The sequence below is a fragment of the Mytilus trossulus genome, chromosome 11 (assembly GCF_036588685.1).
Source record: "Mytilus trossulus isolate FHL-02 chromosome 11, PNRI_Mtr1.1.1.hap1, whole genome shotgun sequence".
In the NCBI taxonomy this organism is placed as follows: Eukaryota; Metazoa; Mollusca; class Bivalvia; order Mytilida; family Mytilidae; genus Mytilus; species Mytilus trossulus.
In genome coordinates, this window is record NC_086383.1 from 20,476,886 (window position 1) to 20,501,638 (window position 24,753).

The window sequence follows — 24,753 nt, forward strand, 5'->3', positions numbered from 1 at the left end:
ACAATATAAATGTGATTTCTATTTCCTAAAAAAATGTAAAAAAAAAATCTTATTGTTATACTTTTCTATGGCAACTAGCATAAACTAATATGGTTTTCTACCCATTGGTTGGCCTTGGGCTGTTTTCTGTTCTTTGGTCGGTTTGTTGTCTCATTGACATTCCATTTCCCATTTCCATTCTCAATTTTATTTGCTATTAGAGTTGAGCAAGTCTTAAACAACAAATGGAAGTTTTTAACGACCTTGACTGGCTATACAGCCCTTGCACGGTCGGAAAGTCTTAAAACAGCACTGGTTGTATTATACTTTTTTGAGTTGAACAAGTCTTAATGTAGCACTGGTTGCATTATACTTATTAGAGTGGAGCAAGTCTGAATGCAGCACTGGTTGTATTATACTTATTAGAGTTGAGCAAGTCTTAATGCAGCACTGGTTGTATTATACTTATTCAAGTTGAGCAAGTCTTAATGCAGCACTGGTTGTATTATACTTATAAGAGTTGAACAAGTCTTAATGCAGCACTGGTTGTATTGTAAGTATTAGAGTTGAGCAAGTCTTAATGCAGCACTGGTTGTATTATACTTATTAAAGTTGAGCAAGTCTTAATGCAGCACTGGTTGTTTTATACTTATTTAAGTTGAGCAAGTCTTAATGCAGCACTGGTTGTTTTATACTTATTTAAGTTGAGCAAGTCTGAATGCAGCACTGGTTGTATTATACATATTAGAGTTGAGCAAGTCTTAATGCAGCACTGGTTGTATTATACATATTAGAGTTGAGCAAGTCTTAATGCAGCACTGATTGTATTATACTTATTAGACTTGAGCAAGTCTTAATGCAGCACAGGAAACGTTGTATTATACTTATTCAAGTTGAGCAAGTCTTAATGCAGCACTGGTTTTATTATATGTATAAGGGTTGAGCAAGTCTTAACACAGCACTGGTTGTATTATACTTATTAAAGTTGAGCAAGTCTTAATGCAGCACTGGTTGTATTATACTTATTAAAGTTGAGCAAGTCTTAATGCAGCACTGGTTGTATTATACTTATTAAAGTTGAGCAAGTCTTAATGCAGCACTGGTTGTATTATATGTATAAGGGTTGAGCAAGTCTTAACACAGCACTGGTTGTATTATACTTATTAAAGTTGAGCAAGTCTTAATGCAGCACTGGTTGTATTATACTTATTTAAGTTGAGCAAGTCTTAATGCAGCACTGGTTGTATTATACTTATTAAAGTTGAGCAAGTCTTAATGCAGCACTGGTTGTACTATTCTTATCACACTGTGCAACTTCACGGAACATTTTTCTGGCTAAACTTTTTTTTCCTTGTATCTGATATGCTATTCCTAGTAAAATTTGACTAGTCTTGGATACCTCGACATTACTATAAGGCCCTATTGGTGTACTTGATACTATACTTGTTTGTAATAACTGAGTTATACAATGCCCACATGATATAAAGTCTTGTTGATGATAACAACACAGAAAATGAAGGAAATGTGCATATGCTATGGGGTCAAATATTGTTGGCACAAAATTCACCCTCGCTTCAAGCTTAAGTTCTGTCAGAATGACTGATGATTTTATTGCAAATGTGACTGGATTCAGTATTTTTGTCTTCAGCACTAATGTTAATTTTTCTTTTGCCATCAGTTTAAGTTCATGTTTCTGCTTCCGATTCAATTTAATAATCGGTAACAATTCAGTTCCTACTGAAATTTTATCATCTGTACATTTTGACAAACAGTTGTTTATTATTTCTATTGATGCAAAATGATTTTTTTGAAGGCAGAAGTAAGAGGCCAATTTAAGCCACCCAGATAGTGCATCTGAATGTACACCAACCAACAATTGACTTAGATCATGTTTGTAGTTTTTGTATAGCTGTTTGTTGTTTGCGATATCTACATGTGGTCGGACAATTCTTTGATATCCTAGTGATAAACATAGAAAAAAGATACCCTTAGATAACCCTGTTTTACAATGATGCAGCAAGGTGTGAAGTGTATGCGACACCCTTATCGTAGATGGATTGTTTGGGAAAGAAAATCTTGTAAGTTCTTTTATCATTTGATCATCTTCAGACTCTGATCTACGATTTTTATTTGGAAATCTTTTGTACCGATGTAAAGTCTTAGATAATGAGAAAATATGAATTCCTGTTTCACATGACTTCTTAAGGATGTTGATTAATATGTTCTTGTGTTTAATGTTTGTAAACCTTAAATAGAACAAGTTATTGTCAGGAATGAAATAATGTAAAAGTGTTGAATATTCTATACAGTATATTAACCTTTGTAAACAAGCTGTAAAGCAGGGTATTATGTTGTCTGGTCTCCAGACTGATGTATCTGTTTCTTCCGAAATCCAAAACAAAAGGGTTTTTAAAAAGTATGAACACAATAAACCTTTTAAATCTTTATCTTTTTCATTTCCATCTACTTTTTCTTTCTCTACTACTTCTTTCAATAAAATTTTGAGCAGGGCATAGCATAGTAACTGGGTATGACTAAAAGAATATATCAGTACCTTTTCTGCTATAGAAAAGGATATTCGCCATTGAAAATTCTCATTTATAGATCCTTTGTTGCCGATTGGAACAAATAAAACACCAAATGAAGTTATTTTGGAAATAAGTTCTGGAGAAGGCCAGGTTAAACGTGAACGGGAGATCCATGGTCGCGCTTGTGACACCCATTTATCACATTTAAGACAAGATGCAAAATCCATATAGTCTCCCTTGTCTGATAAGCAAGGACCATGAATTTTACTTAAGTCTGAACAGATCAGACTAACTTGTTTACGTAACTGTGATTTATAAAGCTCACTGGAAAGTAGGTTATGTCCTCTATGTTGTTCCATCACTTGTTTAATACAAGAGGATAAAGAATTATAATTGGTAACTCGTAGATGTGTAAAACATGGCTGTGTTTCTTCAGTATCTATGACTAACACTACACCACAATCCTGGAGGACATCTTTTTCTGATTCAGGCCAGGTTTCTTCAGTATCTATGACTAACACTACACCACAATCCTGGAGGACATCTTTTTCTGATTCAGGCCAGGTTTCTTCAGTATCTATGACTAACACTACACCACAATCCTGGAGGGCATCTTTTTCTGATTCATATACTACAAAGTTATAGTTAATGCTCATTATATCAAGATCACTTCCTCTAAGATCTAACCCTTCTCCAAGACTCCCACTGCTTATTTCATCAAAGAATTTGTTGAAAGATATAAAGTCCTTACATGTATATTTCAGTCGTCTTGCTCTAACAACGTTCTCTGTTCCAATCTTGTAGCATAAGTATTTATAGAAATGCAAGGATTCTGCTTTACTGTGAGACATTGTATTTTATTTTGTAAGGATTCTAAATGCAGCAATGGTGCTGTATTATCTCTTTTGTCTTTGTAATGGAACTCTATAATTGTAATGGTTTCTGGACAGAACTGTTGTATTGTCTAGATAGTCTCTCTCTAGGCTTGTAATGGTTTCTGGACAGTACTGTTGTATTGTCTAGATAGTCTCTCTCTAGGCTTGTAATGGTTTCTGGACAGTACTGTTGTGTTGTCTAGATAATCTCTCTCTAGGCTTGTAATGGTTTCTGGACAGAACTGTTGTATTGTCTAGATAGTATCTCTCTAGGCTTGTAATGGTTTCTGGACAGTACTGTTGTATTGTCTAGATAGTATCTCTCTAGGCTTGTAATGGTTTCTGGACAGTACTGTTGTATTGTCTAGATAGTCTCTCTCTAGGCTTGTAATGGTTTCTGGACAGTACTGTTGTATTGTCTAGATAGTCTCTCTCTAGCCTTGTAATGGTTTCTGGACAGAACTGTTGTATTGTCTAGATAGTATCTCTCTAGGCTTGTAATGGTTTCTGGACAGTACTGTTGTATTGTCTAGATAGTCTCTCTCTAGGCTTGTAATGGTTTCTGGACAGTACTGTTGTATTGTCTAGATAGTCTCTCTCTAGCCTTGTAATGGTTTCTGGACAGTACTGTTGTTTTGTCTAGATAGTCTCTCTCTAGGCTTGTAATGGTTTCTGGACAGTACTATTCTATTGTCTGTAAAGTATCTCTCTAGGCTTGTAATGGTTTCTGGACAGTACTGTTGTATTGTCTAGATAGTCTCTCTCTAGGCTTGTAATGGTTTCTGGACAGTACTGTTGTATTGTCTAGATAGTCTCTCTCTAGGCTTGTAATGGTTTCTGGACAGTACTGTTGTATTGTCTAGATAGTCTCTCTCTGACTTGTCATGGTTTCTGGACAGTACTGTTGTATTGTCTAGATAGTCTCTCTCTAGGCTTGTTAAGGTTTCTGGACAGTACTGTTGTACTGTCTAGATAGTATCTCTTTAGCCTTGTAATGGTTTCTGGACAGTACTGTTGTGTTGTCTAGATAATCTCTCTCTAGGCTTGTAATGGTTTCTGGACAGTACTGTTGTATTGTCTAGATAGTATCTCTCTAGGCTTGTAATGGTTTCTGGGCAGTACTGTTGTATTGTCTAGATAGTATCTCTCTAGGCTTGATATGGTTTCTGGACAGTACTGTTGTTTTGTCTAGATAGTCTCTCTCTAGCCTTGTAATGGTTTCTGGACAGTACTGTTGTATTGTCTAGATAGTCTCTCTCTAGGCTTGTAATGGTTTCTGGACAGTACTGTTGTTTTGTCTAGATAGTCTCTCTCTAGCCTTGTAATGGTTTCTGGACAGTTCTGTTGTATTGTCTGTGTAGTCTCTCTCTAGGCTTGTAATGGTTTCTGGACAGTACTGTTCTATTGTCCGTATAGTATCTCTCTAGGCTTGTAATTGTTTCTGGACAGTACTGTTGTATTGTCTAGATAGTATCTCTCTAGGCTTGTAATGGTTTCTAGACAGTACTGTTGTATTGTCTAGATAGTCTCTCTCTAGCCTTGTAATGGTTTCTGGACAGTACTGTTGTATTGTCTAGATAGTCTCTCTTTAGGTTTTTGGTCTATTCTCTTGAATACTGCTATAGAAAGATAAAAATGTTGAAAAAACTGACGTTAGAATTGTTCTGAAAGATTGAGATCTACCTATTGACATCAAAACTGTCAGACTACTTCATGTAGGAGTAATTTCCCTTAAATGATGAATTTTACCAATAGTGAGAAGCTAAATACAGTTGTTTCTTATGATGGGCAAATGATGTGTATACTATTTGGTGAAAATAAGATTAAAACTTTTTGAGTTACGACACTTTGTAACTAAAACATGGGTGTGTTTTTTTCACATGTCACACTGTATCTCAAAAATGATTGACTATTGCTGAAACTTTACACACTTCTTAGTTATATTATTCTTAAAATCAGTGTACATTTTGGTGATGATTAAAAATTTGATTTTTGAGTTATTTTGTTTTTTGGTAAAAAGGGGTTCAGATGTCCCACCGAATCTCAAAAACAATATATGGTTATTGCTTAAAACTTTCTTAGAAACTCAGAGAACGACATGGGGTATCATGCTCTTATTGTGCAGCTGTTTATATTTTTACATTGCAATATCAATGTATATAAAAAAGAAGATTTGGTATGATTGCCAATGAGACAACTATCCACAAAAGACCAAAATGACACAAACATTCACAACTATAGGTCACCGTACAGCTTTAAGGGGGTAGACCTTGGTTCAGGGAGATAACTCTTAAAATTATCAGTACGTTTGTGTCAGCCTTTTTCATAAATATGTTCTAAGCATCCAGGATACATAGATTATTTTCAATCTGTTTCAGGTAAATGCTTAAAATGCATTAATAAAACTTGACTATTACAAACGCATCACTGAATTAAAGAGTTATCTCCCTGGACCAAGGTCTACCTCCTTAAGTTGACAGTTTTATTATTATTATTGGGGACAGGCTAAAATTTCTTTAACAGCAATCAATCAATCAATCAATTTTAAGTATTAGAGGGAAATAACTCAGCAATTATAGAATATTTTCACAGATTTAATGAAGTTAATCTGTTGTAGAATCAGAACAAACAACTTTTCCTTGTTGGATATTTAATAAGTTTTGGTGTTCAAGTGTTTTTTTCATAGAATAATATATTTAGAATTATTTGAAGTTGAGGGGAAGGATGTTCTACTTAAAGGGATTTTTTAAACTTTGTCATTTAGTAGTGTAGTGATAAAATTTCCTCTTTAAAAATTTATAAAATGGGAAAAGTTTGTCTTTACTGAAACAGGAAGATAACATAATTTCAGTTACACATTTAAAATATATTTGATTGTTACATTTATATTTAGAAATAAAGAAATACCAAAAAGAAAACTATGCACCAAGAGTTCATTTCATTTTATTATTGTTTTTCTTCATTATTGTCAAGAATTTTATATTGATGTGTTATATGGACGTTATAATAATTTTGATTGATTTTTTCTTGATTTGTTTCTTTGTAAGATTCCTGAATGTAAAAAAAAAATAAAATATACTTGTATTTGGCACAACTTTTGTCGAATTTTTGATCCTCAATGCTTTTCAACTTTGTACTCATTTGGCTGTATGAATATTTTGATATGAGCGTCACTGATGAGTTTTTTGTAGACGAAACTCGCGTCTGGCATACTAAATTATAATCCTGGTACCTTTGATAACTATTTTATATAGATTAGACTGTTGGTTTTCCTGTTTGAATGGTTTTACATTAGTAATTTTTGGGGCCTCAAGATATAGCTTGCTGTTTGGTGAGAGCCAAGGCTTTGTGTTGAAGGCTGTGCGTTGACCTATAATGGTTTACTCTTATACGTTTTTATTTGGATGGAGAGTTGTCTCATTGACTCTCATACCACATCTTCATATATCTATATAAAGACTTTCTGAGTTAAGTTTTACTCACTTTTTTAAATTCAATATGACATAAGGGATATTGCTCAAAGAAAACACACATTGTCCATCTTCCCCTTCACCTATAAAATGATAAGAAATGGAAAATAAGCTGTTTACTAAAAATTTGTTAATGATTGACAGAAGAAATTAAGATGCTGATTTATTATTAAAAAGAGAAATATTGGCTTGATTTGGTAGTCTTCCTGTTTTTATCCTTTGATTTTACTTGCCAAAGAATGATTTTGTATGAATTTGGTTAAATACACTTACCATGAATTAACATTTATATGTTTGATTGCTTTCATAACCTGATCTCAACACAAAAATTAAAATTATATGAATCTTTGTTAAAAATAACATACTGTAGATTCATTATTATTCGTGGAATACCAATTTTCGTGGATTTCGTGTGAACAGTTGAACCACAAAATTAAATGTTCATGGAATGACAATTTGTCTCATGGCTTGCATGCAAACTTTGGCAAAACCACAAAATCAAATATCCATGAACCTTTAAGTTTTCCCTAATCCACGAAAATTGGTACCCACGAAAATAAACGAATCCACAGTAATTTGTTTGACTTTATTGAAGAAATGCGTAATTATATACCTGTAGCCACTGTTATAGTGAGAAGCAGGGGTATACCTTTGATAGGTTTGATTACAGTATCACTACTTAAACTTGCCATCTATCTACACAGTTATACAATACAATTGTTTTTGTAGATAGGAATCTTGCATAAATCATTAGATCATCTGTAAACTTCAAACTTAGTACACATGTGTGTGCCCAATGATACGGTCTTTCTAATTTTAATGCCAAATAATTACATAAGATGTATGTTTCATTATAATACGTTATTCTGATTTGCTAACTGCACATCATGTGTATCACTCAATAAAACTTATCATTCATGATAACACATGGTATAACCACAATAAAGTGCACAGGTGAATTAATTTTTTTTTTGTGTATAAAATTCGTGTTTTCATTATCCTAGCTAAAAAATGTAATCATAAGTATTGAATGCTTCTTTTTGTTACTTCATAGGGTTGTAAAAGCATTGACCCAGGGATTCTTCTTCTATATAGTTTAGGGCCGCTTAACGGCCCTAAGATTGGCCAGTGGCCCCCCAAAAAATAATGTGAATTAAAATTCCCAATTCAGAAAAAAAAAAATCGATATTTTGGGAAATGTTTCCGTCACCGAGTTAGGCAACTATAACTTTATATAGCTTGTCATCAAAGCGTTTTAAAATCCAGATGAGAATGCTGTCAACGATCGCGTTTTATTAACAACGATTTAATTATGACAACATGTGGTAAACAATTTTAGCAGCCGTATTCAATTGATGGAAATGTAATGGGAGTATTTGATCTCGTAAAAGCAGATCACCCAGCAGGTCGATAAAAAGATGCTTTTTGTCAAAATGGTTCTCATGGAAGCAGACCTCGGCAGAGAGCAAAATTCCAATTTAGATATAACATTGATGAATAAATCTTAATGGGCGCCGATCTCGTTAAAGGAGATCGCCCAGCAGAACCGGTTATATAATATGATGAAAACTTTTTTTTGTGAAAGAAATTAATTTTATATTTTGACAGGCTCTATTTCCTCAAAAGACAAACGTTTGAGCGTTTTTGAAAATACATGTGAATGATGGATCATTCATGAAATGGATGTCAACATCATGGAACTTTTTCAAAAGTTGTGAACATGGTGAAGTCTGAAAATGATCCAAAATATAATAATATTTAAACACACTGGTTCAATGCTTTAATTTCCTGTTTTGTAGGGTTACACTTAAAGTTAAACTATGGGAACATTCTACATATTAAACAGAAAGCAAAAATCACAAAAAAATCTTATCCAATAAGTACTTGAACTTTTGTAATTGCTTTTCTGAATTCGACAATTGACCAGTTCAATTTGAAATCCATTTGAATCAAGGTAAATTTATAAAGATGACCTGCTGTTGAAAAATTTACCCAATGGATGATTTTTTCAGTGGTTTATATTAGCTGTTATATATGTAAAAGGCCTAGGTTAATACCATAGCTAAGAGCCGGAAGATAGTGCATCATGTGCAATGATCTTCATGTAACATCTTCCCTCGTATCAATCCAATAACCGTCAAGCGATCTGGTTATATACCGGTATATCATAATCAGTAACCCGTCCAGGATTATTCAAAATGTTACAACTTATTACAGCAGTCTACAGGTGAAACTTATTATACATTTTCCGTTTTTACAGGAAAATAATGTTATTTCGTCTTAGATTTTATGCTTAAAAAATTTCCAATTAAGATGAAAATTCCCAATTAAATAGTCAAGGGACCCATCTGAAAACAATTGGAATCATCCCTGTGACCATGCACACATTTGTAGAAAGCGCGGAAACAAAATGTACTTCAGTCAACGCTTTTACACCCCAATGAAGTTGCAAAAAGAAGCATTCCATTCTAAATTAGAGTTTTTTTACCCCAATTTCACGGTCCACTGAACATAGAAAATGATAGTACAAGTGGGGCATCTGTGTACTATGGACACATTCTTGTTTTTTAAATTCTTTTTTGTTTGTTTATTTATTTATTTACTTTTTTATTCTTTATAAGACAACTTCATTTTTACTTTTTTTACTTTTGTTTTTAGATAAAAAAAAAAATCACTATTTTGGAGGATACACAACTGCATACTATACACTGCAAACTACGGTAATATTGATTAATGATTATTATTTTCCCCAACTAGCTAAACATGAATTATTGTTGGGGAGGAAAACCACAGTTTGCATACTACCTTTAGTGTAGAGAGCCATATTCTTTTTTTTTCTTTCAGCAATGAAACTGTCTGTCTTTCTCTGACTAAGAGTTATTTTTATTGCCCAATTGATAGCTTCTTACTTTTTCTTTAACAAAGTTTTTTTTAACTGATGGTCCTTTCCCATAGGAACCTTTTAATCTTATTTTGGGGGATGCATGGTTTTTTAAATAAATTGTATAAATCTAAATTTCTTCAAAAAAATATTTTGTTTCAGAATGGCAATGAAATTTGTTTCCATTGAATTTATGAAAAAAAAATACAACTGAGTTTCAAAAATGAAACAAATTTGTTGATCCTGTATTTTATTGAAGAAAATTTGATTGTTTTTTTTTACTATAAAAGATCAATGGTTGGTGCTTAAAGCATGAAGTATCTGCAATATATTAAAACAATAGAAGAAATATAAAAAAGAAGATGTGTTATGATTGCCAATGAGATAACTATCCACAAAATACCAAAATGGCACAAACATTAACAACTATATGTACTGTAAGGCCTTCAACAATGAGCAAAGCCCATACCTCATAGTCAGCTATAAAAGGCCCCGATAAGAAAATGTAAAACTAACTGCCTTATTCATGTAAAAAAATGAACCAACAACAAATATGTAACACATAATATAAACAAACGACAACCACTGAATTACAGGCTCCTGACTTAGGACAGGTACATACATAAATAATGTGACGGGGTTAAACATGTTAGCCCAACCCTCCCCCTAACCTGGGGCAGTGGTATAACAGTACAACATAAGAACAAACTATAAAAATGTCTTTAATTGATATAATGTCTTAATTTTCACCAATTAAGGATGAAACCTCTGAGGAGCCAAACATTTCCAGAATTAAACTTTTTTTCTTTAGCTGATTTTTGGGTTTATATGACTGTTACAAAATTATTGGTGAAGAAAAAATCATATGGTGGTGCACTTCTTTTTTTGCTACCCTACGGCCCTTTGAAAATGCCCAATTTTGATGATTTTCCCATTTTTCATTGATTTTTACCTATTTTTGGGTTATTATTGTGAAAAAAATCACAGTTCCACAATTAAACTTTTTTTCATACTTTCTACAAAGATGAGGTGGACCAATCTGAAAAAAATTTACTTAAAAAAACTATAGGTAGGTGTTAATATAAGAAAGTTTTATCATATTTTGACGCTTTTTTGTGTAAAATTTACCATGCTGTCAAATTTGTATTTTTGCAATTTTTCTCAGTTTTAAGAACAAAATGCATATTATTTCAGCTTTTTTAGCTCACCTGTCCCGAAGGGACAATTGAGCTTATGCCATCACTTGGCGTCCGTCGTCGTCCGTCGTCGTCGTCTGTCGTCGTAAACTATTTCAAGAATCTTCTCCTCTGAAACTACTGGGCCAAATACTTTCAAACTTTAACTGAATGTTCCTTAGGGTATCTAAATTATAAATTGTATCCGAAGTTTTGATCTATCAACTAACATGGTCGCCATTGCTAAAAATAGAACATAGGGGGCAAATGCAGTTTTTGGCTTATAACTCAAAAACCAAAGCGTTTAGAGCAAATCTGACATGGGTAATATTGTTTATCAGGTCAAGATCTATCTGCCCTGAAATTTTCAGATGAATCAGACAACCCGTTGTTGGGTTGCTGCCCCTGAATTGGTAATTTTAAGGAAATTTTGCTGTTTTTGGTTATTATCTTAAATATTATTATAGATAGAGATAAACTGTCAACAGCAAAAATGTTTAGCAAAGTAAGATTTACAAATAAGTCAACATGACCAAAATGGTCAGTTGACCCCTTTAGGAGTTATTGCCCTTTATAGTCAATTTTTAACCATTTTTCGTAAATCTTAGTAATCTTTTACAAAAGTCTTCTCCTCTGAAACTACTGGGCCAAATACTGCCAAACTTTAATTGAATGTTCCTTAGGGTATCTAGTTTGTAAATTGTATCCGAAGTTATGATCTATCAACAAACATGGTCGCCATTGCTAAAAATAGAACATAGGGGTCAAATGCAGTTTTTGGCTTATAACTTAAAAACCAAAGCATTTAGAGCAAATCTGACGTGGGTAATATTGTTTATCAGGTCAAGATCTATCTGCCCTGAAATTTTCAGATGAATCAGACAACCTGTTGTTGGGTTGCTGCCCCTGAATTGGTAATTTTAAGGAAATTTTGCTGTTTTTGGTTATTATCTTGAATATTATTATAGATAGAGATAAACTGTAAACAGGAATAATGTTCAGCAAAGTAAGATTTACAAATAAGTCAACATGACGGAAATGGTCAGTTGACCCCTTTAGGAGTTATTGCCCTTTATAGTCAATTTTTAACCATTTTTCTTAAATCTTAGTAATCTTTTACAAAAATCTTCTCCTCTGAAACTACTGGGCCAAATACTTCCAAACTTTAAATGAATGTTCCTTAGGGTATCTTGTTTGTAAATTGTATCTGAAGTTATGATCTATCAACAAACATGGTCGCCATTGCTAAAAATAGAACATAGGGGTCAAATGCAGTTTTTGGCTTATAACTCAAAAACCAAAGCATTTAGAGCAAATCTGACGTTGGGTAATATTGTTTATCAGGTCAAGATCTATCTGCCCTGAAATTTTCAGATGAATCAGACAACCTGTTGTTGGGTTGCTGCCCCTGAATTGGTAATTTTAAGGAAATTTTGCTGTTTTTGGTTATTATCTTGAATATTATTATAGATAGAGATAAACTGTAAACAGGAATAATGTTCAGCAAAGTAAGATCTTCAATTAAGTCAATATGACCAAAATTGTCAATTGACCCCTTAAGGAGTTATTGCCCTTTATAGTCAATTTTTAACCATTTTTCGTAAATCTTAGTAATCTTTTACAAAAATCTTCTCCTCTGAAACTACTGGGCCAAATACTTCCAAACTTTAACTGAATGTTCCTTAGGGTATCTTGTTTGTAAATTGTATCCGAAGTTATGATCTATCAACAAACATGGTCGCCATTGCTAAAAATAGAACATAAGGGTCAAATGCAGTTTTTGGCTTATAACTCAAAAACCAAAGCATTTAGAGCAAATCTGACGTTGGGTAATATTGTTTATCAGGTCAAGATCTATCTGCCCTGAAATTTTCAGATGAATCAGACAACCTGTTGTTGGGTTGCTGCCCCTGAATTGATAATTTTAAGGAAAGTTTGCTGTTTTTGGTTATTATCTTGAATATAATTATAGATAGAAATAAACTGTAAACAGCAATAATGTTCAGCAAAGTAAGATTTACAATTAAGTCAATTTGACCAAAATTGTCAATTGACCCCTTTAGGAGTTATTGCCCTTTAAAGACTTTTTTCACAATTTGTTCATCATGTTGACTTACTTTTAAAAATCTTCTCCTTTGAAACTGCTGTATCAATTTCAGCCAAACTTAGGCTAAATGAGTTTCAGATTATCTAGTATCAATTTTATATTTTATTTCCTTGTATGTCAAGAAACATAGCTCCTATGGCTAAAATAGAACATGGAGAAAATGATTATTTTTTTTGGCTTTTGAAGAAAATAGGACGATCCAAAAAACATTTAAATAAATTGAAAAGCCAAAATAATCATTGATGAGAGATTTAACCAAAAGAATTAAGGTGAGCGATTCAGGCTCTTGAGAGCCTCTTGTTGTTATAAATGATTGAAAAAATACATATATAAGGCCACGGTTTTTTAATTTGTTGGTTTACGGATTTTCCCCATGAAAAAGTCGGGTCGGTCGGTCGGGAAAAAAAAGAAAAAAAAATATTTTTCAAGACAGAAAAAAAAATGCAAAATAAATATACATTTCACCTTTCTAACAAAATTTTTTTGATGCTATTTTGTCATCATTTCAAATTTAAGTTCGATGAAATATTCTTGCTCAGCTGTCATAAATATCGCATGACATTGTCTAATGATTTGCCGTAAAAAAAAAAGGGGGGGGGGGTGTTCACAGACAAAGACGAACTTAAATCGTTATTTCACAAACAAGAAAAACAAATTCGCGTAGCTCTTAGTCAATTCCAGAAAAACTTGGTGAGTAATGATCTTCAAAAACGAAACTAATAAAGAAAATAATGTAAAAAACGTCGTACGAAAATAAGTTTCAACACACGTGTCGAAAATGTAATAGACTCGTCCACGAAAAAACGAGAATATCGGGTTAATCTAGTGTCATGCATTCCTGTTTTTAATTCAAATGGACGATATTCTTTTAATTATTATCAATGAAACAAGAAAATTCTAAATGACTTGTTGATATGCAGAACTTTTACTTCCGTGCTTTCCACCTGTCCACATTTGGACAAGTCTATTTCTATGAGATTGTGCATCTTACAGACTGATGACAAATAAGGGAAACAAACTTATTGTGTAATGGGATTTAAACACAGATTTCGTTCCGCAAAATTATTTGCGTAAACGACATTTCAAGGTCAGTGATAATTGATTTGTCTATTTTTAGAAACGTAAACTGGAAGTTTTATTTTTTCACAACAGATAGTGTTATCAATTTTGTTAGTGATTCATGCATTTCATTTCATAAAAAAGAAGAATTTAATTATTTTTCAGGGATAATGTAAATTTTTGGGTCGGCGGGAATAAAAAAGCATGAAAAGTCAATTTTATTTTTATTCTATGAATCGGCAAAATCGGGTCGGCGGATCCGTAAACCAACAAATTAAAAAATCCTGGCCTAAGAAATTTGAAAAGACCAAAATGATATGGGATGTACATGATTCTTGTAAAATCATTTTTTGTATCCCTCACCCATTTTCTCAAAACTTTGGCTAAAAATACTGACTTGATATGTCCTAATATTTTAAAACTGGATTATTCAAAAAACGATCATTGTAAATACACAATTTTTTCACAGAGTTATGTTTGATTATAATATTTTTAAAATTCATTGATATTTTCCACTTGTATCACATGTTTTGGAAATAATTCAAGAAAGAGATTTCAACGAGACTGAATGAGACTGAAAAGTCAGAAGAATACATTCTTAAAGCAGCCTTAAATTTTTATTTCTTTACAGCTTATTTCCTAATGCATGTAGAGCAAGACTTTGGTTAGGTTGCTAAGCTTTGTTCGTATATTGTACAATTGTAATTGAAAAACTTCCAATCAAATTAAAATTTGATATATACAGGTTTAACTATGCCTATATATAATGTTTCAAGATGCAAATCTTAATAACAAAGCTTAGGTAAATATTTATGCAAACAAAGCAAGCAAGTCAATCAAAGTTTTACTCTACAAGCATTTAGAAATAAGCTGTAACATGTTAACTTCACCTACCTTCTCATTGAACGGCAGTCATTGTTTTAGTACATTAACTGCAGGATCTTCCAAGTATCACATAGAATTTGTATTTTAATATTTGATAATTTCATAGAATATAATATAGGCAGACAGACTCAGTTACCAAACATAGTGTTTAGATTGATGAAATGATAATAGAAAAAGATCACTTCAATCTAATGATAATAGAAAAAAACCCACATCAATATAAAGATAATAGAAAAAACACACTGAGATAGATGAAAAAATGATAACAAAATCACAGTAATGTTACAAGTAAGTACTACCTATTTCCTTCAGAATTTTCTTGCATAAACTTGATTTATGAAACTTTCACGTCACAAAGCACTTTAAAGATAAATAGCTGATGCAATTTATTTATGTTTATAAAACTCAACTTATATTATTAATATTATTATGTTTCATTTTCTACACTGGCCCTTGTTTCAGCTTACCCTTGCAGGTCCTAGTATAAGCAGAAGTCTCTACTTGCAATCTTAAGGGCTTTACGTTATAGAGAATGGAACTCAGTCATTTTCTACACTGGCCCTTGTTTCAGCTCACCCTTGCAGGTTCTAGTATTAGCATAAGTCTCTCCTTGCAATCTTAAGGGCTTTACGTTATAGAGGATGGAACACAGTCATTTTCTACACTTGTCCTTTCATTTAAATTGTAGAGTTATTTCCCTTACTATACGTTTCCAACTAATAAAATACAGCTTGCACTTGTGAGAGGAAATAATCAATTACAGTTTAATACAAGAAAGATCTGCTATGTAAAGGTCTGATACTGTACCAATTTAATGTTTTAAAAGAAAAAAAATATAATACTTAAATAAAAGGCTTACATTTGTTACATTTAGCTTATACTAGTATATTGCTCTTTTCTCTGGAACTACAAATCATTTGAGGGATTGCCATTGAACTTGACTGTCAATTTAAATTATATGATTTTTATTTTTTTTTATTATTTTCAGTTTCAAGATTACAATATTCTAAAAAAAGAAACATCATATCCGGACATATATTATGAATAAAACTGCTGATATTAACTCTTGTCTTTCACAATAGATTTCATGCATTCATGTTCACAAATTTTTAAAACATTTACCAAATTCTTCCATAGATACAAGATTTGGTTTTGAAGTTTGGCTGTACCTGAAGAAGACTTATTACAAACAATAGTGATGTTGTTTACCTAGTATGTAAATCAGATAGGTTCCAGGAAACCTTTTAAATCCTTAAATAAACTTATTCTTAAAGGTTGCCTCTCAACACTGTAAATTAGATCTTTGCATTTTGTTTTTATAGGTATGAATATTGATTTTGTTATTGGAAAATTAATACCAAACTAAACATTTTTTTGTGTGCTAAGATTTTAATGTGCTTTGAATTGATTTGATTTTATAAAAAAAGATGTAGTATGATTGTCAATGAGACAACTCTCCAAGACTTATTATGGTATACAAATGTATGGTGTCCTTCCATCTGTCTGTCGTCTGTCTGTCTGTCAGTCTGGCGTAAACATCTCACACTGTATCTTGACAACAACTTATCCAAATTTCATGAAACTTATTATAGTTGTTTCTTATGATGGTCAAATGATCTGTATATTTTTTGGTGAAAATATTTTTTTTGAGTAACAGCAATTTGTAACTGGTGTGTTTTTTTTCACATGTAGCACTGTATTTAAAAAACGATTTATGATTATTGCTTAAAACTTTACACACTTCTTAGTTATATTAATCTTAAGTGTATACTTTTTGGTGATGATTCAAAATTTCATTTTTGAGTTTGATAATGAGTATTTTGTAAAAAAGGGGGAGGGGATTTTTACATGTGGCACCATATCTCAAAAACAATTTATTATTATTGTTTAAAACATTAAATACTTCTTTGTTATATTATTCTAAAGATCTGTAAACTCTTTGGTGATGATTCAAAATTTCATTTTTTTAGTTATTGAGTATTTAGTAAAAAAGGGGGAGGTTTTTTTTTTTACATGTCACTCCGTATCTCAAAAACAATTTATGATTATTGCTTAAAAATTTACACTCTTCTTTGTTATGTTAATCTGAATATCTATATACTTTTTGGTTTTGATTCAAAATTTTATTTTAGTGATATTTAGTTGGTTTTTTTTTTAAACTGGTGGGGGGAGGGAGGCTCATGTCCTGTCAAATCTCAATAGCTATATATGATTACTGCTTAAAACTTTCTCAGAAACTATTGATGATTACTGCTTAAAACTTTCTCAGAAACTATTTATGATTATTGCATAATACTTCAAGACTAGACGACAGGCGTATCATTCTCTCATGGCGCAGCTGTTTATCAAATTTTGTTCTTATGTTCATTGTTTAATATATGTTTACACCACTGTCCTAGGTAAGAAGGAGGGTTTTGCGCCAGCAAACAATTTCATTCTGCCACATTCAGTATGTGCCTGTTCAAAGTCAGGAGCCTGATATTCAGTGTTTGTTGTTCTCTATTTCATATTTGTTTTCCTTTCATTTTTTGTACATAAATCAGGCACTTTTTTTCTCTTTGAATTGTTTTATATTTGTCATTTCATTGTCTTTTTAGCTTTCTTTGCTGTATGGGTTCTGCTCATTGTTGAAGGCAGCGCAGTGACCTATTGTTGGTATCATTTTGTTTCTGGTGGAGAGTTGTCTCAATGGCAATCATACCACATCTTCTTATTTTTATATCAATGTTATAAACATTACTGAAAGACAGAATTTCTTTAATTTGACTATCAAAACCGATAGAACCAAAAAATTCAAATCTATCAATCAACGGAAGGGCAGGAAAATAAGTGTCATATTTTTTACTTAGAATAATCAATTGAAAATGTGTTTTTGAACCTGGTTTAATAGCTAGCTAAACTGTCCACTTGTATGACAGGTGTATACTGTTGAGTTATATTGACAAAATTTGGTGATTATGACAACCCAAATAGACATTAAAAATGCCAATAATTGGGATGCACCAGATGATATTGTATGCATCACTTGCATTCCAATTCTAACTATATTCACCTCAAAAGCTTAAAAAAAACTTTAAACAGACTTACGATACTGTTGTAAGGTCATTAAAGACTGCATATTTTGGCTTTAATATTGATTCACTTATAGGGTCTTTGCATCGAAACTAAACACATTTATTTAAAAAACAGTTGTTGGCATGACACCGATTATGTTCTTCTCATATATTTTATGATAGTATGATACTAAATCCCTAACCGGAGGGATTGTGCCTGATATTCAATGATGCAAACATAAACTTTCAATTAGTTTAATTGAGGTCTGGAGCTGACATGTCAGTTAACTGCTAGTAGTCTGTTGTTATTTATGTATTATTGTCATTTTATTTATTTTCTTTTGTTACATCTTCTGACATCCGACTTAGACTTCTCTTGAACTGAATTTTAATGTGCGTATTGTTATGCTTTTACTTTTCTACATTGGCTAGAGGTATAGGGGGAGGGTTGAGATCTCATAAACATGTTTATTTTGCACCTGTCCCAAGTCAGGAGCCTCTGGCCTTTGCTAGTATACATATTTTTTAAGGGGCCAGCTGAAGGACGCCTCCGGGTGTAAGAGTTTCTTGCTACATTGAAGACCCATTGGTGGCATTCGGCTGTTGTCTAATCTATGGTCAGATTGTTGTCACTTTGACACATTCCCCATTTCCTTTTTAGCTCACCTGGCCCGAAGGGCCAAGTGAGCTTTTCTCATCACTTTGCGTCCGGCGTCCGTCGTCGTCGTCCGTCGTCGTCGTCGTCCTGCGTCCGGCGTTAACTTTTACAAAAATCTTCTCCTCTGAAACTACTGGGCCAAATTTAACCAAACTTGGCCACAATCATCATTGGGGTATCTAGTTTAAAAATTGTGTCCGGTGACCCGGTCAACCAACCAAGATGGCCGCCATGGCTAAAAATAGAACATAGGGGTAAAATGCAGTTTTTGGCTTATAACTCAAAAACCAAAGCATTTAGAGCAATTCTGACATGGGGTAAAATTGTTTATCAGGTCAAGATCTATCTGCCCTGAAAATTTCAGATGAATCGAACAACCTGTTGTTGGGTTGCTACCCCTAAATTGGTAATTTTAAGGAAATTTTGCTGTTTTTGGTTATTATCTTGAAAAATATTATAGATAGAGATAAACTGTAAACAGCAATAATGTTCAGCAAAATAAGATTTACAAATAAGTCAACATTACCGAAATGGTCAAATGACCCCTTTAGGAGTTATTGCCCTTTATAGTCAATTTTTAACCATTTTTCGTAAATCTTAGTTATCTTTTACAAAAATCTTCTCCTCTGAAACTACTGCGCTATATTAAACCAAACTTGGCCACAATCATCATTGGGGTATCTAGTTTGAAAATTGTGTCCGGTGACCCAGTCAACCAACCAAGATGGCCGCCATGGCTAAAAATAGAACATAGGGGTAAAATGCAGTTTTTGGCTTATAACTCAAAAACCAAAGCATTTAGAGCAAAACTGACATGGGGTAAAATTGTTTATCAGGTCAAGATCTATCTGCCCTGAAAATTTCAGATGAATCGAACTACCTGTTGTTGGGTTGCTACCCCTAAATTGGTAATTTTAAGGAAATTTTGCTGTTTTTGGTTATTATCTTGAAAAATATTATAGATAGAGATAAACTGTAAACAGCAATAATGTTCAGCAAAATAAGATTTACAAATAAGTCAACATTACCGAAATGGTCAAATGACCCCTTTAGGAGTTATTGCCCTTTATAGTCAATTTTTAACCATTTTTCGTAAATCTTAGTTATCTTTTACAAAAATCTTCTCCTCTGAAACTACTGCGCCATATTAAACCAAACTTGGCCACAATCATCATTTGGGTATCTAGTTTAAAAATTGTGTCCGTTGACCTGGTCAACCTACCAAGATGGCTGCCATGGCTAAAAAAAGGAAATGGGATAAAATGCAGTTTTTGGCTTATAACTCAAAAACAAAAGCATTAAGAGCAAAACTGGCATGGGTTAAATCGATAGTCAATTTTTAACAATTTTCATAAAATTTGTAAATTTTTACTAACACTTTTAACTGAAACTACTGGGCCAATCATTATAGATGGGGATATATGTACACAGCAAGAATGTTCAGTAAAGTTAGATCTACAAACATATCACCATCACCAAAACACAATTTTGTCACGAATCCATCTGTGTCCTTTGTTGAATATTCACATATACAAATGTACCAAGGTGAGCGACACAGGCTCTTTAGAGCCTCTAGTTCAATTTTACATGGTACTTGAATTGGTAATCCTGCAGTATCTTAACAAGTGTTCTGATATCTTGAAATCTAAGACTGCATTAATATATCTCTCTCGAGAATTGAGCCACCGACAAATTGTATGGGTGAACCAATTGGTTATTGTTATTTTGATATTTGTGTAATACCTGTCTATTTCAGAAAGTTATCACTAAAGAAAAATAATGACCTGCTGAATCCTTATAACTCTCTGGCAAGAAACCAATAGCACATATTGAGTTGCATGAAATCACTTTGATTCAGAAACTAGTGCCTAGTATGTTAATCTTTCTCCCATACAAGGCTAATTAATACTCATTCAATTCACTAGAAAACACTAAACAGAGCTTTCTCATTTGGCAATTAAGATCTTCAGCAATTATAACCAAAGTGAAAAGCTAAGAATTATTATGATTTATTGACTAAATATACAACAATTTACATAATTATTACATAATCTAAACAAATATAAAAATTATTACGAAGTTTCTATTATTTCACTTTTAAAAATAGTTCTTCATGAAGTTTTAATACAAAAGTCATGTAAATTCACTCTAAAATGCATTCATGTATTATCACTTTGTACCCATGTAAACTAGATATTTTTATTAACTGGTACATTTTAATTGTTCTTTGTATTGGATTAATTAATCACATATTATTTAAACAATTACAATTATTATATTTCTTGGGGGCATTCGCTCATTCTTCATAATGAATTCATTCATTTGGCCTTTATAATTCATGGGGAATTAACAATACTCCCCAATTCAATAATACATCAGATGGGTTAATTTCTGCCAGGTTGGTAATTTCTCTGTATATGTAAGAAATGATAATTCGCTTTCTTCATGATTTAGTACAAGAGATTATTATAATAATTTATGCATTTTGGTTTCAGTGTACACAAAATTCTGTTATTTTGCAATACACAGTGAAAATAGTAGATCATTGATAACATAATTAAAAGATTCACCTAAAGTTATTTCTAAATTTATATATAATATCTCAACATACATTTGATAAATAGAAAAATGAAGCCTTCTGAGATGATCAATTATGTTTACAATTATTACAAGATATAACCTTATACTTATTTAAAAAAAAAATTGAATTTTTAAAAGTCTATATTATAAATAAAGGCAACACTAGTATACCGCTGTTTGTAACTCGTAAATCTATGGACAAAAAACAAAATTGGGGTAACAAACTAAAACTGAGGGAAACACATTAAATATAAGAGGAAAACAATGACACAACATTAAAATGTAACATACACAGAAACGGACTAAGCATTAGACAAAATCCGATGAGAATAACAAATATAGCATTATAAAAGCGTTTTGCAGCTATTTATTTTTTATTTGTTTGTAATTAAAGGAAAGACTTTGATTTCTTTTGTTTGTTTGGTTAATGCGGGGTTCACACATTGCCGATTATTGCTCCCGATTGAGATCAGACAGCAATACGACACGAAAAGTGAAAAAGTCGGATTAGAATCCTCAATTATCTGGAATGTCCTATCATTGTCTGAACGCATTCGTTTTAGTTCGTAACAGATTCCTACGGATCGGGAAGGGTCCGAATAGTTCGGCAAAGCATCCTGACAGTTAGGTGCGTCCCGTAACATTTGGGGCAACTCAGCCGATTTTGTCTAGTTGGATTACAATCGTGGCTATGTTGTGACAGATTCTGCTGTATCGGATCGAATTCCGAACAATGTCTTGTGTATTCTGGACAGTGTCCTGTGGAACAGGAATGATCCGGAGTAATTTTTCATAGTTGTTTTTCTGCCGATTGAGTCCAGATTGCATCCAGATCTTGTCGATTGCGAACCGTTTTTAGCCGAAACCGTTCCGAAACAGTCCCGTTATTAATACCAAATTCGTCAATGATACCCACGTCAGAGTCCCGACAATTACAGAATACAATACGACTGAGACCAGACAAAGCTGTTTGCAATGCGATAGAGCGGACTATGATAGGATTACGTTCTGACAGTACTTGATCATCCCGAATATGCCGACAGTTTTCGAACGGATAACTTCCGTCAGCGTCGGTTCACTGTCCGGTCACTGTCTGATCTCAGTCGGATAACATTCGGTAGAGTCGGGACGCAGTCGTGACAGACTCGGTCGAATTTTACCTGGCGAAAAATACAAATCGGATTAGAAGCAGATTCAGAACGGTATTATCGGGACTAATTCGCTTAGAAACGGTTGAATATCGGTGCTTCCTGAATACTATCTGATTGTTGTCGTGATCAAATTATTTTTTTTACAAATTTTAATTTAAGTTTGAATTTCCATCCACGATTCACAGGATCTTGATCAGACTTTTAATAAATTTTAATCGGGAATGGTCCTATCAAGAACGGTAGTAAAAATCGTGAATGTGTGACCCCAGCTTAACAGAATTTCAAGTTTACTTTATAGTACAAGAGATTTTACTATAAGACACAGTAAAGTTAATGTTCAACAATATCATTGTGATCTTAACATAACCATTTTATTGTTATACTTTTATGTGGCAACTAGTTTAAACAAATATGCTTCATAAGTAGCCTCCTATAATGAGTTGAGATTCTTAAAGCAGAACTGGTTTGGTTATACTTATCATTTTGTGCAACTTTAAAAACTAGTTGTTTGACTAAACCCTATTCCTAGTAAAACTTGACTACTTGTATGTTTTATGAGACTTTTTTATGTTGTTTGTGATGAAACAGACATTATATAAAGTCTTTTAGATTGTAACAACACTGACTATAGAGGAAATTTGCAAATTCTATGGGATCAAACATTTTTGTCTGAAAACAATTATGAGGTTTAAGTTCTGTTGGGATGAGTTGTGATGCTGGTGGAAATGTGACTGGATTAATTACATTTGCCTTCATCACTAATGTAAGCTTTTCTTGTGTCATCAGTTTAAGTTTATTTGTCTGCTTCTGATTCAATTTAATAATTGATAGTAAATCTGGTCTTAATGAAATTTTATCATCTGTACATTTTGACAAACTATAGTGTATTATTTCTATTGATGTACCATAATTATTTTGAAGGTAGAAGTAAGAGGCCAATTTTAGCCACCCTGACACTGCATCTGTTTGTACACCAACCAACAATTGACTGAGCTCATCTTTGTAGTGTTTGTATTGTTGTTTGTTGTTCGATTTACTTATTTGTGGTACCCTCATGAACCGCACAAACTTAAACATGTTAAAAGATTTTACACAATATCCAGTTGATAAACTGAGAGAAAAGATACCTTTAGATAATCTGGTTTTACAATGATGCAGCAAGGTGTGAAATTTATGTAATACCTTGTTCAAACCTGAACAAAAGGGGAACAGAAAAATCCAAATTTCTTGTATTAATTGATCAATTTCACATACTGATCTAGTGATTTCATTTGGAAATCTTCTGTAATCATGCAAAGTCTCAGATGATGAGAAAATATTTACACCTTTTTGATATGAATTCTTAAGGATGTTGATTAATGTGTATTTGTTTTTACTGTTAAACCTTAAATAGAACAAGTTATTGTCCGGAATGAAATAATGTAATAATGTTGAATATTCTATACAGTATATTAATCTTTGTAAACAGGCCATAAAACATGGTATAATATTGTCTGGTCTCCAAACTGATGTTTCTGTTTCTTCTAAAATCCAAAACAAAAGGGTCTTTAAAAAGTATGAACATAATAAACCTTTGACATCTTCACGTCTATCTACGATTTCTTTTAATAAAATTTTAAGCAGAGCATAGCATAGTAACTGGGTATGACTGAAAGAAAAAATCAGTATCTTTTCTGCTATAGAAAATGATAATCGCCACTGAAGATTCTCATTTATAGAACCCTTGTTGCCAATTGGTACAAATAAAACACCACATGAAGTTATTTTGGTAATAAGTTCAGGTGAAGGCCATAATGAACGTGGTCGAGTGATCCATGGTTGCGCTTGCGGCACCCACTGATCACATTTCAGACAGAGTGCTAAATCAACCATACCATTACAGTCTGTTAAGCAAGGACCATGAATAGTAGTAATTTTCGGCCCTAGCAAATTTAAAAAATGTAATTTGAAAAGATCACTTGAAAGTAGGTTTTTTCCTCTGTGTTGTTGTATCAATTGTTTAGTACTATAGTGTAAAGAATTATACTTGGTATATATTTGTAGATGTGTAAAACATGGCTGTGTTTCCTCAGTATCCATGACTAAAGCTACTCTAAAATCCTCGACAACATCTTTTACTGATCCATAAACTGCAAATACAGAAGTAATGTACATGAGGTCATAATCACTACCCTTAAGATTAAGTCCTTCTCCCTTACTTCCACTGGTTATGTCATATATAAATTTGCCGAAGCCTGTAGAGTCCTTACATATAGACGACAGTCGTCTTGCTTTAACTACTTTCTCTGATCCAATCACCTGACACAAATATTCATAAAAATGCAAGGATTCTGTTTTACTGTGAGACATTAT

The 24,753-nt window shown here is 32.6% G+C and overlaps 1 protein-coding gene and 1 long non-coding RNA gene across 3 annotated transcripts in view; one reads left to right on the forward strand and one right to left on the reverse strand.

The window, feature by feature from the left end:
- LOC134690836 (leucine-rich repeat and coiled-coil domain-containing protein 1-like) overlaps nt 1-24,753 on the forward strand; it is a 177,246-nt gene that overhangs the window by 66,670 nt on the left and 85,823 nt on the right. The gene's annotated exons all lie outside the window — the stretch shown is intronic.
- Nucleotides 2,782-15,073, reverse strand: LOC134690846 (uncharacterized). The gene is made up of 3 exons (XR_010102032.1): nt 14,969-15,073; nt 6,866-6,935; nt 2,782-3,138 (listed from the first exon to the last, which is right to left on the reverse strand). It is a non-coding gene; the product is annotated as an uncharacterized LOC134690846 (long non-coding RNA).